General features: G+C 36.1%; 1 protein-coding gene across 3 annotated transcripts in view; it reads right to left on the bottom strand.

Annotated features, from left to right (window-relative positions):
• Positions 1 to 13,161, bottom strand: part of HDAC9 (histone deacetylase 9) — a 441,905-nt gene that overhangs the window by 374,381 nt on the left and 54,363 nt on the right. Inside the window, exon 1 of one of the 3 annotated variants that reach the window (XM_048952232.1) lies at positions 2,863 to 2,891. The exons of the other annotated variants lie outside the window; for them this stretch is intronic. The gene's annotated coding sequence lies outside the window, so the exon portion shown is untranslated. Of the gene's footprint in view, positions 1 to 2,862; positions 2,892 to 13,161 lie in introns of those variants that run through there. 3 annotated transcript variants of the gene reach the window in all.

Below are 13,161 nucleotides of genomic sequence, written 5' to 3'. Positions count from 1 at the left end.
AAAGAAAAGAAAAGAAAAGAAAAGAAAAGAAAAGAAAAGAAAAGAAAAGAAAAGAAAAGAAAAGAAAAGAAAAGAAAAGAAAAGAAAAGAAAAGAAAAGAAAAGAAAAGAAAAGAGAGCTCTAGTAAAAGGTTTGGTCAGGGTATCAAATTTATGAGCATAATTTTTAAAATATAACAGCACTGAGGAGTGGCCAGATTGTTAGCAATTGTCCACATATGCTATTCTATTGCTGTACCAAATCCAACTGTAAATATTCTCAATATGTTGTATACTCTCCTCCTTCTTCTTTCAGTCACAGCTTGCAATGATTATCAGTCTTATCAGAATAGCTGACAAAGAAGTATTAGAAAATGACTTAACATTAGGATATAAGAAGCATCACTCTGATCAGACACTCAGTTAGGACAAATGTTTTCCAGCCTCCATTTAAATATTCTCAAGTGGTTATTTGATAATCTTAACTCTGCTCCTGACATAATTTGTTGATACTATTAACATTATTTTTGTTTGAATTTACTTTCCACAACACTTGGTAGAAAACTGAATCAACAAAATCCTTAGATCATCCATACTCAGCACTGAACAACATTACTTAAAATTTTATATTAACCTTTGAAACTTGTACTGCCAAACCCGAGCCAACGTTATTTGAGTTCTAAAGGAAAAAACTTTAAAAACAATTACTTTTTGCTTAATATTTTCCTCTCCACACCAAAGAGCTAGGAATTTATTTTTAGCCTGGTTTCCTAAGGAAATGAAACTTATCCGTTAGGTCCTCATCACAATAACTTCTGAATTCACAGACTACCACGCTGACAATCCAAAACACATTAGGTTCCCAAAAATGGCATCTGGGAGAGGAAAGAAGTTTACTTAATACTCCCTCTGCGGTTTTTACAGCAGGTAGAGTAGACGGGAGCTTCCCCTAACCCACAGAAAATCAGGCAGCTCCATTTCTGTCACTTGGGAGCCCAGGTGGAGTAGGAAGGATCAGTCTCTTTGCTCCAGAGGCCTCTTTGAAAGGTGGGATAACTACTTTTCCACTGATTGCATCTTAGACGAAATTTCTCACTTTCTGTAAGAAATCTTGCCATAGAGGCATCAAAACTTAAAAAACAAATAAACAAAAAAAAACCAAAAACAAACAACAACACCACCACCACCAACAAAACAGGGCAGATTTGAGGACCAAATACTGTAATACAGTGAACTTTGTTACTGAAGTGAATGAAGGAAGCACTAAAATACCACAGGAGGATCCCACATAGCTGGGCAGCTGAGCTGAAGGATAATTGACTTCAACATACAGCAGAAGAGCAATATTTGAAGTTAAAATCAAAATGAGCTTGTTTTGTATGCCACTTGAAGAAGAAATGTCTTGATAGCTGCACCTGTTTTGCTCAGATGAGTGATATGAGTGGCTTCAGAAAACAATACATCGCAGACATTACATCCCTGTAGATTGTGCACTATCGGTAAGGTATTTTTTCCTCCCCTTACAAGACTTTCTGGATGTTTTGCTTAATGGTTCTCCAAAAATATTGATATTGACAGTGAGATCTGTGAAAGCCTTTGTATTACAGTAAGCTCACATTCTAGGTCAAGAGTGGCAGGTAGACTCAAGGATGCTCTCAGCTGAATCTTCAGAGAATGTTTCTGCATCCAATTTCATTCTGCATCCGTTTCCGCTACAAGATCCAAATTGAATTATTTCTAATGATTTGCAGCAAGAAAATGTAAATAGAAGTGTAGTAATTTCAAAAACTTAGTTTTTATTAACCCTGTGAAATTCCCAACATGTTTGACTTAATGTTTTTTGTCTTTAAAGATTGAACATATAAAGGTGGTAAGAAAACACAGAAGACATTTTGAACATACATGTAGAAATTGTAAAGCATTAATATGAACAGAAAGTTTGCAATAAGGTAATGTTCACTCAACTGCTTACATTATATCTCAAAAGAAGAATTTAAAGTGTGCTGGCAGCTTTTTAAATGATGCTTTCCCTAAGAAAAACACTTTTAATTGTGTTTTGCTATCGTTGCGATGAGTTTGTGGTTCTTTTATTTGCTTGTTTGATTCAGTGGGAGAAGTGCCATCAGAAAGCTGATAACACATTTCAGGTAACTGTATTGAGAAAGTAAACACACCGACAACGCAAGTTAGTGCATCCTGCTAAACAGTGGGATAAAATTACAAGATTACAAACTGATACGTCCTTCCTTAGTTTTCAAGTACGTTTAGCCACATCACAGACAGACTACAGATAAGACAAGAAGAAACAACTACTGAACAGTATTTGTTCAGTACTGAAGAGTACTAAACAGGCAAAATAAACACAGATATCTGCCCTAGTGCAATAGTCAGATATTTAGAATTTTTAACTTTAATAATTATTAGTAATAAGACCTGAAATAGAAATAAAGAAGGAAGAATTTTCCAACTACTAAGTAGTAACAGCAACCAATATAGATGGCTTCAGCTCACGAAGAACTGTGCAGATTTAGTACTTGAGATGGAAGCTCATTCTACAACTCAATGAAAAAGTCACTGAAGAAACTTCTCTGAACTTACAGGCTTGCACTGTTCTTTCATTTGTTACCATTACTTCAGTACTTAGTAATTTAGCAAGGAAATACACCCTTCTGATCCTGCGTGAAGAAAATTTGCTTATAAGGCAGGACTGCACAATTTTTTTATTTTTACTTCTTTTATTTTATTTTATTTTTTTTACTGAGAGCAACACATTGTATTTTTTATGATTATGAAAAATAGAAAGCAGTACATCTTATAAATTTTAATCATTAAGGATCAATTCCAATTCAGGTTTCAATTTAGCTCTTAAAGGAAAGGAACTTACCAGTTAGAGCATACACCGTCTCATTTATGTAACTCATGGTGGTTTAGAAAGCTAGCAAGGCTTTTCTAATATTAAAAGCAACAATGAAGGGAAGTGGTTAGTCAACTAGTTGGTTTTGTTATTCCCTCCCACTTCTTATAGCAGTCCATAACTGTGGGCTCATAAGTCTGTTCACCAACCCAGTTCCTCCCTTCAGTTATTTGAAAAAGAAAAAATAGAAAGATTAGACAGAAATCTTCCTAACAGCAGCTTTTTCTTATTGTTGTTTTGAAATGAAGCTGATAAACTGCAAACCATTCTGCATTAGTGAGGATGAAAGAATAAATTAGTTGCATATATCATTATCCAAGTTATGTAACGGAATCGATCCAGATCTTGGTACTCTTCCAAAATGCAACATCAAACCAAAGGTTCAGACCCAGACAGGTCAGTATTCTGAATTAAGATCAACTCTTTCAACCTGCAGTTAGCATTACTGCAGGGAGCATCACTGTGTCCTACACTTGCAGCTGCCAGAAGGCAGAGGTCACCTCCCATTGGCATCCAGTGTTCTCCCCAGGTTCCTACCGAATCTCACAGCTCCCTCCTCCCTCAGCAACCACTTGCTGATTACACTGATAGCTCATCAGTGACAGAATTTTACTTGTTAAATCTAAGGTTGGAAAGCAGACACATCAACTTCTCAAAGCAATGCTTCCCTAGAAGGGCAGTGGGTGCAATTCTCATGTTTTAACCACTGAGCAGACATTTATACATCTATACATGAAAACTGGATGCTGCCTAACAACACAGTATTTTCATAGGGTAAAAGAGGCGAAGAGTAATGAGACAGAAAACAACCGAAAAGGACACAAATGCATTTGAATTAGTATATTCAATTTTTGTCTTAAAGCTACATTTCCACATGAAAATTTCACATTTGAAATGAAGAAGCACACAGAACAGGTAACAGCTTCATTCTTTGGAATTTATTTCAAATTCCAATTTCATTGCTGAGCCACAATTCCTTTTTTTCTAAAATGTGAAGCTTAACACCACTTGTAAAAGTAACTCTGAAAGAATTACCATAACATCAACTCCTTTAAACACAATGAAAGAATTTCTACTTTTAGCATCAGTATTCGGAAAAAAAAAAAAACACACACAAAAAAAAAAAAAAACCCAAAAAAAACACATTTTCCTTTGTTTTTGTGCATGACAATAATGTAAAACAGCTAGAGAGCTAAAGACAAATGGGTTAAAGCTAAGCCACAGAAATAGCCCTGGTTTATTTTTATATTTTGTGGTCTTGTGTTTTACTCTAAGCCTTCCTTTAGCATTTCTAAAGCACTTCAAAGACTGAGTGTCTAACAGCTCAGTTTTCAGGGGTTTCATCTACTTGAGATAAATCATAAACTAGATAAAAGTCCAGCTTTCCTCCTTATCTTAGAACACACTGAAATTTGGCACCTGAGCAGAGCCAAGGGAACTGCACCCCATGGTCACGCGCCTCAGCCAGCAGCCTACACAAGCTCCCTGTTTTTCCTGCAGGGGTGACCCCATAACCATCCAGCACAGATACTGACATACTTCACTTGTCTCTTACATTACCTTTCTCCTGCACACATGTAGGGATTACCCATCCAGCAAAATGGGGAACACTCAACAACTGCCTGTCACAGCAGGACAATTACCATAGCATTCGTGTTTCATCTTGCCTGTAACAGCATTCAGCTGGATACTGACAAGCACCATTTGCTGTAGCTTGAAAAAGACCTTACAAATATTTAAGAAATTAATAGTACTATTTATTTACTTAACAAGCTCCGTGGAACTATTTTTCCTCTCCTACAAGGAGAATGAAGCAGGATATAGCAAGAACAAGACTCTCCAGAGCCTGGAGAAAACTTGTGGCAGTTACGAAAAGGACACTGCCCAGGAGGAGTAAGAATATGGGCCAGGAGATGCTACCTGGTTTTGAGACAACTTTCTGCTATAGTAAGTAATTATTTCATGTTCAGAAACAAGACAGAATGTAGATGCAAAGGGTCTCCCCATCTCCTTGTTAAGAGACTGTTCAAGAATTTCCTCTTCTTGATAGTAAAAATCATGTGTGGAAATTTCAACATGTGCTTACTCACAGCTGGTTTCTTAGCATCTTCAGTTAACACTAAGGATGTCATCCTTTGGCTTAAGAACAGCTTCTCTCACCCTTCTAATGGCTGCACTGATGCAAAGAAATCTAAGCCTGATTTGGAGCAGTTTTGAGCGCTTTCCACTGCACTCATTCAGGGAAGTTGAGGAGTAAGTACTGTGTCTTTAGCTAGGTTCCACAGGCCCAAGAAAATGTCTTCCCTTAAGGCTTTTTAAACATTCTTTTTCATTTCTGAAAGAATTACTACACCACCTCATTCAAAATCAAAGTTACTTTCATATTTTTAGCATGTATTGCAATATCCATGTGCCATATTCATTTTGTGAAATGATCATTAAATCATTAACCATGCAATCCATTTTCCTCTTTGTGCCCTAAAATATTTATCATTTTTTTCAAGTTCACTGAAGAGATTTATCCTCTTTTTCTTCACTTTACAGAGCTTCCAGAGCTTCTTTCAACCCAGTTCTCCACAATAAGTTCTTTAAAAATTCAAATTGTATGATTTTTTTGGTTTTTTTTTTTTTGTGTGTGTGTGTGCTTTAAAAAAAAAAACAAAAAAAAAAAAAACCAAAAACAAAAAAAAAAAAACCTTTTCTATCTCCTCTATCCAGGATTGCCTTGTTATTTTCCAAGTGTTTGCCACACCTACTGCACAGGCATTCATCTTCAAGTCAAATAATTAATAATGCTACTTCATCTACCTAAAAAGCTTAAAAATAATAATAACACTGTGCAAGGTGACACATGGACAAGGTGGTTTGTTTGTTTTGGAAAAAAAAAAAAGAAAAAAAAAAAAGAATGTGACTGTTAGGCACCTATACTAATCAGAATCAGCACAGCCTCAACAACTCCGTACTTCCATTTTCTACTACTGCAAACACTACATTCATAAAAGGATTACCTTCTTTGAATGATGCCAGCCCATTTGAGCATCTTTATATTTTTCCCTGGTTTTACAACTGCAAATGTTCTAGAAATTTCAATTGTGATGTATGGCAATGCTAACTATTGTCAGTTCTGGAATAGAACTCTGATTAACCAAGGGACAAGACTGCTAGCTGGTGCAGATTTGTGCTCCTTTACTGACTTCAGCAGAAGTATGCTGATTCAGCATTATCAATAAAATCGATAAAAATTATCAATGAATCAAGCTGATTCATCAATTATCAATAAAGGAAAAGGAAGATGAGCTTATATAGGTGTTCCACCCAACTCACTAGCCAGTATAATATTTGGTAATATTTTGTAATATTAATCCTCCCAACTTAAGTCTAACTAGCATAGGTAGGGTAGAATTGCACATAACAGTTCACTTGCAAGGGACTTTCAGAGATCTTCCATTCCAACTGCTCAACCACTTCAGGGCTGACCAAATATTAAAGCATGTCACTGAGGGCATTTCCAAAATCCTGTTGAAAACTGACAGGTGAAGAGCATCACTTCTCAAGGAAACCTATCCATTAGTTCTGCAATTACGTTTTTCCACCTAAGTTTTTTCATAAATCCCCCTATGGCAATGAGGTTGGGCTGGATTATTTTTCAAGGTCACTTCCAACCCAAAGCATCCTCTGATTCTATAATTATGGCCTACCTGCCTTATCATAACATCCTACCTGCACACATTTGAGACACGTTTATTCAGACAAGCCTATCCATAGCCAACAGTCCTGTAAATACAAAAGGGCAGCAGTGCTTTATGCGTGCTAACCCTACAATAAAAAAAAAAAAAACTACACCTAAAACTGCCTCTCAAAAGTAGCTCTCAGACAGTTCTCCACTTACTAAATGAATAAGTTGTCATTCAAGCATCCATGAAAAGCTTTCAACATTTTTTTTTCCAAAAATCCACTAACCTGGGATTGTTAGAACACATAAGAAAAGTAAAACTGCCAATCCTATCAGTATGCCTCTGTACCTGCTTGCGTCTTTCTACAACACAAAATAAGGCAGCTACTTAAACAGCAAGAACAAAGCTAAACTACCAGTGCTGTGGATTTCATCACAGAAAGAGGACACTTCTTCTCTAGAAAAAAATCCATACATAGCAGATTGGGAAAGGATTTGTTCTGAGCACTGAAATCTCGATGTTCATTTGCTAACTAGCTTACTGAGAATGAGTATGCTTAAAAAAAAGATAACAGTTACTCTACTGGAGGTAGTGCAGTAACACTTCAGTAGTTACAATATATATAATACCTATTCCACACAGCAAACATGCTAGATATCTGAGCATGCCACGCATTTTGGTATAGTTAACTATGTGTTACTGTTACTGCTAGTATTTATTCTACTGCTCCATTCATTACACTTTACATGTGCAAACACTTCGGTGTTTCCTCACATTTCTACTAGGTTAATATCACCACAGCGCGAAAAATAGATTTTTTTTTTCATTTTGAAAAACGAAACATGATAACATAGAAAAAGTTTTGGTTTACATGTTAAGTATTTTTACTGCAGTATAACTATTAACTACGTAAATATAAAGCTACTTTCTAAAAAAATCATCCTTGTTCAGTTGAGGAATCATTACAGCTCTCTTTTCTATCTGAAATAAATATCTAAACTGCTCAAATCCCCATTTAGACCAGCTGTCACGTATTGGTGAAATTCCTTGAGGAAGTGTAACTTTTACATATTTGGACAGTTTGTTTCATTTCCCTAAGCTATTTCTTTGCCTAAAGGGTGGGGAAAATAAAAATACATAGGAAAAAAAACAACCAGCAGAATCTGAAAAAGGCGTTCATGAGAACAAAACAAAAATGGAGTCCTTTGCAAAATTGACCTTCAACTACTAAACAAAGTTACAGTCCACATAACAGACTGCAAAAAATTCCCAATTCAGTTTTGCAATGCCCACTGCTTCAATCACAATGTGTATGAAGGATGCACAGAACTCTAAATTCTAGGATTTTTTTATTATTATTTAAAAAAAAAAAAAAACCAAACCTGTTCCAGTCTTCCTGTTTCCAAGTCTGGGCAGCACAGAATTATTCACATTGCAGCAGAAACAACCCCACCTGCACACTAATGTTGAGGATTTTCTAACATCCAAAGGATCCAGAGCTCTAATAAGACTAAATAAGCACTAATTTAGAGAAGAACTATCCTTATTTTGTTTCAGGTTAAACAAGCAGCCAATTTACTTCAGAAAGATAATACACGATTTTCAGAGCACAGAAAACGAACTTATTTTGTGTCTTGATCCCTGTTAGAATGGGCACTTCGAGCTGTTCCAGGATGGAGCCACTCCAAGATGGTTTTAGCATTATCCTCTCAAGGAGCGACAGCCACAAACAAGTGCCTCTCTATCTTATGTTTTTTTGTGTTCCACCACCAGAAGAGAAAACATTTTGTAGGTATTTGTTCTTAGATCACATATTTTCAGTGCACCAAAAGACTCTGAGGATGACAGAAATTCTAAAGCTATTTTAGGATAAGCTCACTTTTTCACATAACATTTTCTCTTACAGTTCAGCATTCCATTATCTTTGACTCCACGATCTGGGCCATTTTCCACTGTCAGTTTTAAATAAATAACAGATGACCAAAGCAACCTGTGTCAAGCTGCCACAAAAGACTGCATATTTGAAATAAATCTCTTGAACACTCTTGAATACACTGTTCATTTTAAAACATACCATTTTTGCAGATTAAGGTTGTTACAAACACTTGTCAAAACACACGCAGATCACGACACGAGCCCAAAGCACTGTGCTTTTCTTTCAAACATGCAACGATGCTTCATTTGCAAAATGTTTATGCAGTGAAAATCATCGCATTTACATCCATCCACAGGTATTTGGGTGTGAAACAGTAATATCACCTTTAGCAACATTTCTACTAACATCTCTGTGTTCTACTACATTTGCACGCATTTTGTATTCCATAATAGGTTCTAGACACTTCCTTTATTCTCAGCACGAAAGGAGACAAATGAAGCATTAAAGGCTGTTTATGATCCCATTGCTAAAAATGACTGTCACAGGATGCTAGAAGTGAAAAAACTTGAAACAAGATTAGATCAGACAGGATGAGATCCTTTGCCCTTTTATTCTGCACATTTCAGAGTAAGTAGCAGCAATGGAAATACGCCAAAATACCAAAACGTGCTAGTTAAATGGGATATAATTTCTCACTCAAGACTAAACAATTTAAGGTAGATTAAAAAAAAAAACAAAACAACTCAGGTTGACTTTCAGAACCTTTCTGAAATTTGCTTTAGCTTCTAGATGACATACTGAAAATATAAAAGAAAAGGATAATATATTACAGATTTGGTACGCTACTTACTTGCAGCAACACTTTAAAAAACTCAAGTGATTTTCTGCATTCACCTTCAGTTGCTGTTAAGGTTTCAATTTTTAACTTATGCATTCCAGATACACCACTCCAATGTTTTAAAGAATCTAAAAATAGATCCTCAAATGTGAGTCACAAGAATTAAACAAAAGCAAAAACCCCTGGACAGTTTGAAGAGCGTTAATGTCGCGTATCAGGAAAGTCTACATTTGCAGGAGGGAAAACTGGTGCGCATGATAACAGACTCCAATTCTTATTTTAGTGTGGGTGGGAAGAGAGATAAAGGAGAAGTGTTGCAGCACAGATTCTACAACTACTCTTCACCATGTTTTCAACATATGGCATTGATGTACAATGCTACAAAGGAGGAGCATTTTGGATGCATCTTCTTTGAAATCACAATTGAAAAAAAAAAAAAACAAAAAAAAAAACAAAAAAAGCCATACTAGCAACATCTCTATAGAGCAAACAACAAAGAAAACAGTTATCAAAGAAAAGGATTTTCCACCTTTCCTCTAAATAGTCAGAGATCATACTCCATAATACTCCATAACCACTCATTTAAGCCAAAAGAACTCAACAGAACAACTCCGTAACTGCCTGGATTTCTCAACTGGCTGGAGCAGATAGTGATAGTTTTGTCTTTTTGCCAATAATTAACTTATTAATTTTCTGGGCTGTATCTGAAATTTGTACTAGTGTGAAATCCAGACATCCTCTGAATACTTATTTTGATAGAAAATAAAACTGAGCATACAGCACAGCCAGAATCCAAGCATGTACCAAAAGAATATATGGAACAGAACCTGGATATATAGAACAAAAATCACCGATTTGCTGTTTGTTTTCTTTTTATTTCATCTTTTATAATTAGAAGACAACTCCTGATGCCAAATAGACAGTCATGCATTAAAATATCAACCATTTAAAGACTACCCTATCTCCCATGCTTCATTTCTTTGGCTCTAGCTACAGAGATCACTATGAGCTCCTAGGAACCTAGCCTCCCTTCTCAGGGACTCATAAATACAAGAGCTCAAGTTACTATATTTATTTTGTCTTTCATACTTTCAGCGTCATAGGGAAAACATCTGAAAAAAACAAAGATGGAAAATCTCTTGCTGTTCTTCTTCTTCTTTTCTCCTAATTTCTCAGTAATTTTCTATACCACTGCTGGAGTTGTCCCTTATTCCTTGTTTCTCTCAGCAACATAGGTAGTTCATAAAGACATTAATCAGATCAGGATGGTTAACCAGAGACAGAGAGAAAAGATTAAATAAAAACAAAAAGCCACTATTCAGAAATTACATGCCTAATGCTAGCTGAATTCTTCAAGCTCCCTTTGGCTTTTTCTCCTAGATTTTGTATTTATCTTTTTTCTTGTATTTGTCTTCCTTTTCTGAAAGAGAAGTCCTGCAGAAACCTGTCCTTCTTATAGAAAGCAAATAACAGCAAGTGGCGTTTTGATTAGTTTGAAGTGCAAGTGGTTCAGAAAAAAAGAAGAAAAAAGTTTACTCAAAAATGAAAGAAGAACCAATTTTTGCTTTGCAAAGACTGTCACGTGGTCTAATGTTTTGAAATTTAACTAAAATACTTTTCAGGAGGTTACATAACTACTCTCAAAGCTTTCAAAGAGCTTTACATTGACCATGTAGAAATTGAGGAAAGGAGCAGCTCCACACAGATTTTACTTGGCTTTGTTTTAGGTTCTAGTTATCTAAATCTAATTCTGACTTAATCTTCTAATCTCTTATTTCCTTTTTCAGTCTAATTTTTATGCTCTTCCATGAAATAGAGTGATATAAAGGAAAATCCAAATCCTCACAGCAGTACCTCAAATTTGGTTTGTTTTTCTACTTAAAAAAAAAAAAAAAAACCATCAACTTCGCAATTCCCTGATGAAACAGCCTCTCCTCTCACATAACTAGCAATAATACTAGAGGGAAGGGCCTCAAGTTGTACTAGGGGAGGTTCTGGTTGGGTTTCTCCTTCAAAAGAGTGTTCAGGAGCTGAAATGGGCTGCCCAAGGAAGTGGGTGAGTACCATCCCCAGAGGTGTTCAAAAAATGTTTAGACATTGTATTAGAAGACATGGTTTAGTGAGGAAGTAGTGTTGGTAGGTAGATGTTGGACTAAACGATCTTTGAGGCTTCTTCCAACCTTCGTGACCCCTATGATCCTATGAAGCACTGAGAATTTTAAACTGTATTTTAAAAGTGTTTGTACAGGAATTGGTTGCCTGTGCCTAAGCACACACTTAAATGCTTTCTCAAGTAACCTGAGAATGTGTTCAAATGTTTTCTTAATGTTTAACAGAAGATATCTGCATTTGGTTGCCAGTAAGAAGAAAAGGTCATGCAGTTATTGCTGTATGGTACCCTATACATCAGTGTGCAGTCTAATGTAAGGAGTGCCCATTAACTGTACTAACTGTACTGCTACAGAATATAAAATGTGCACCTTTAAGGCAATACAGCAATTTATCAGATATGATGCTTCTTTAAATAACTGTGATAGAAGAATGAGCTTTAAGCAACTTTTAATGGCTGCATCTACATAAGGCTGCATGGCATTATGCCACAGATCTTTCTCATCTTAAATTTATATTTAGATCTGTAATTTCTTTTATCTGTATACCAATTTCTCATTGTTACAGTACATATGCTCTTCCTCAAAATAACTTGCTATTTTTATGCTATTACTCAGCTGCATACTTCCACAAAGCTGCAAGTGTTACTTCAGATAAATTCAGAGGTTTTTTGGCTAGTTTCCATGTTACTTTAGTGACAGAAAAGAGTATCTAATGAAGCATGCTCTAGTACTTCTTCACAAAGAATGAATCTGCTTTGAGTGAGTGCAGCAAAACCAGTTGTTTATCAGTCCCGATCAACTGATGGAACAGCAGCAGTGAAAAAGGAGAAAGTCTTGCATGTTTTCCCCCATTAGAAGTCCTTCAAATTGGAATGGTATCATGTTTTATGTCCTAGTAAATAATGGCTTTTTTTCCTGTCTATTGTAAATACTTCTGAATGAAAAACAGTAGTTGGCCAAGTTGCATGATTATGTCATTGAAGAGTACCTGAAAAAGAAGGCCTAACATTCAGAACATGAGATTTGTAAACAATTTTGTTTGGTAAGAATTTTTCCAAATCATTGATTCCAGCACACACTCAGTGACAATCTATATTCCTCTGTAAGCTTATCTTTAAGCATGCTACAGAAATTATGACCTGATCGATCTACATGTTTTCAATAAGTGGCCATTAAATAACCAGAAAGTTTTTCTTTGTTTGGGGATGTACTGAGAGGAAATGTATTGCTTTTAAGAATGCCTTAAAGCTACATCAAGAGATGCTATGGATACAAGAATTCCAAAAACTGTTTGCTTCGTGACACAGTGACTGCCTCTGGCACTGCTTGCACAGATTCAGTCCATTGGAGCCCAACCTCTTAGGGTAGATTCTGGACATCAAATAATTCATGAAGTTTTATTAATTCCTCTTAAGTGCACCTTCACACTTTTTAAATTCAGTGTTTTTATTAACCTATATTCCTTACAGTCATAGAATGGCTTGAGTTGGAAAGGACTTCAAGGATCATCAAGCTCCAACTCCCTGCTGCATGCAGAGCCACAAACCTCCATATCTAATACTAGTCCAGGCTGCCCAGGGCCCCATCCAACTTGTCCTTGAACACCTCCAGGGATGCCCTGAGAGATAATTATTACCCAAGAAAACGTTACCCTAACCTGTTTGTGATCGTAAGTTAAGCTGTTGGGGCCGAAACGAGTTCCTGGAATCATAGAATCTTTTGACTTGAAATGGACCCTTAAAGGTCATCAGATTGTTCAATGCCCCCTCC

This window comes from Lagopus muta, chromosome 7 (genome assembly GCF_023343835.1).
Source record: "Lagopus muta isolate bLagMut1 chromosome 7, bLagMut1 primary, whole genome shotgun sequence".
NCBI classification, from domain to species: domain Eukaryota; kingdom Metazoa; phylum Chordata; class Aves; order Galliformes; family Phasianidae; genus Lagopus; species Lagopus muta.
This window is presented reverse-complemented; position numbering and strand designations above follow the sequence as displayed.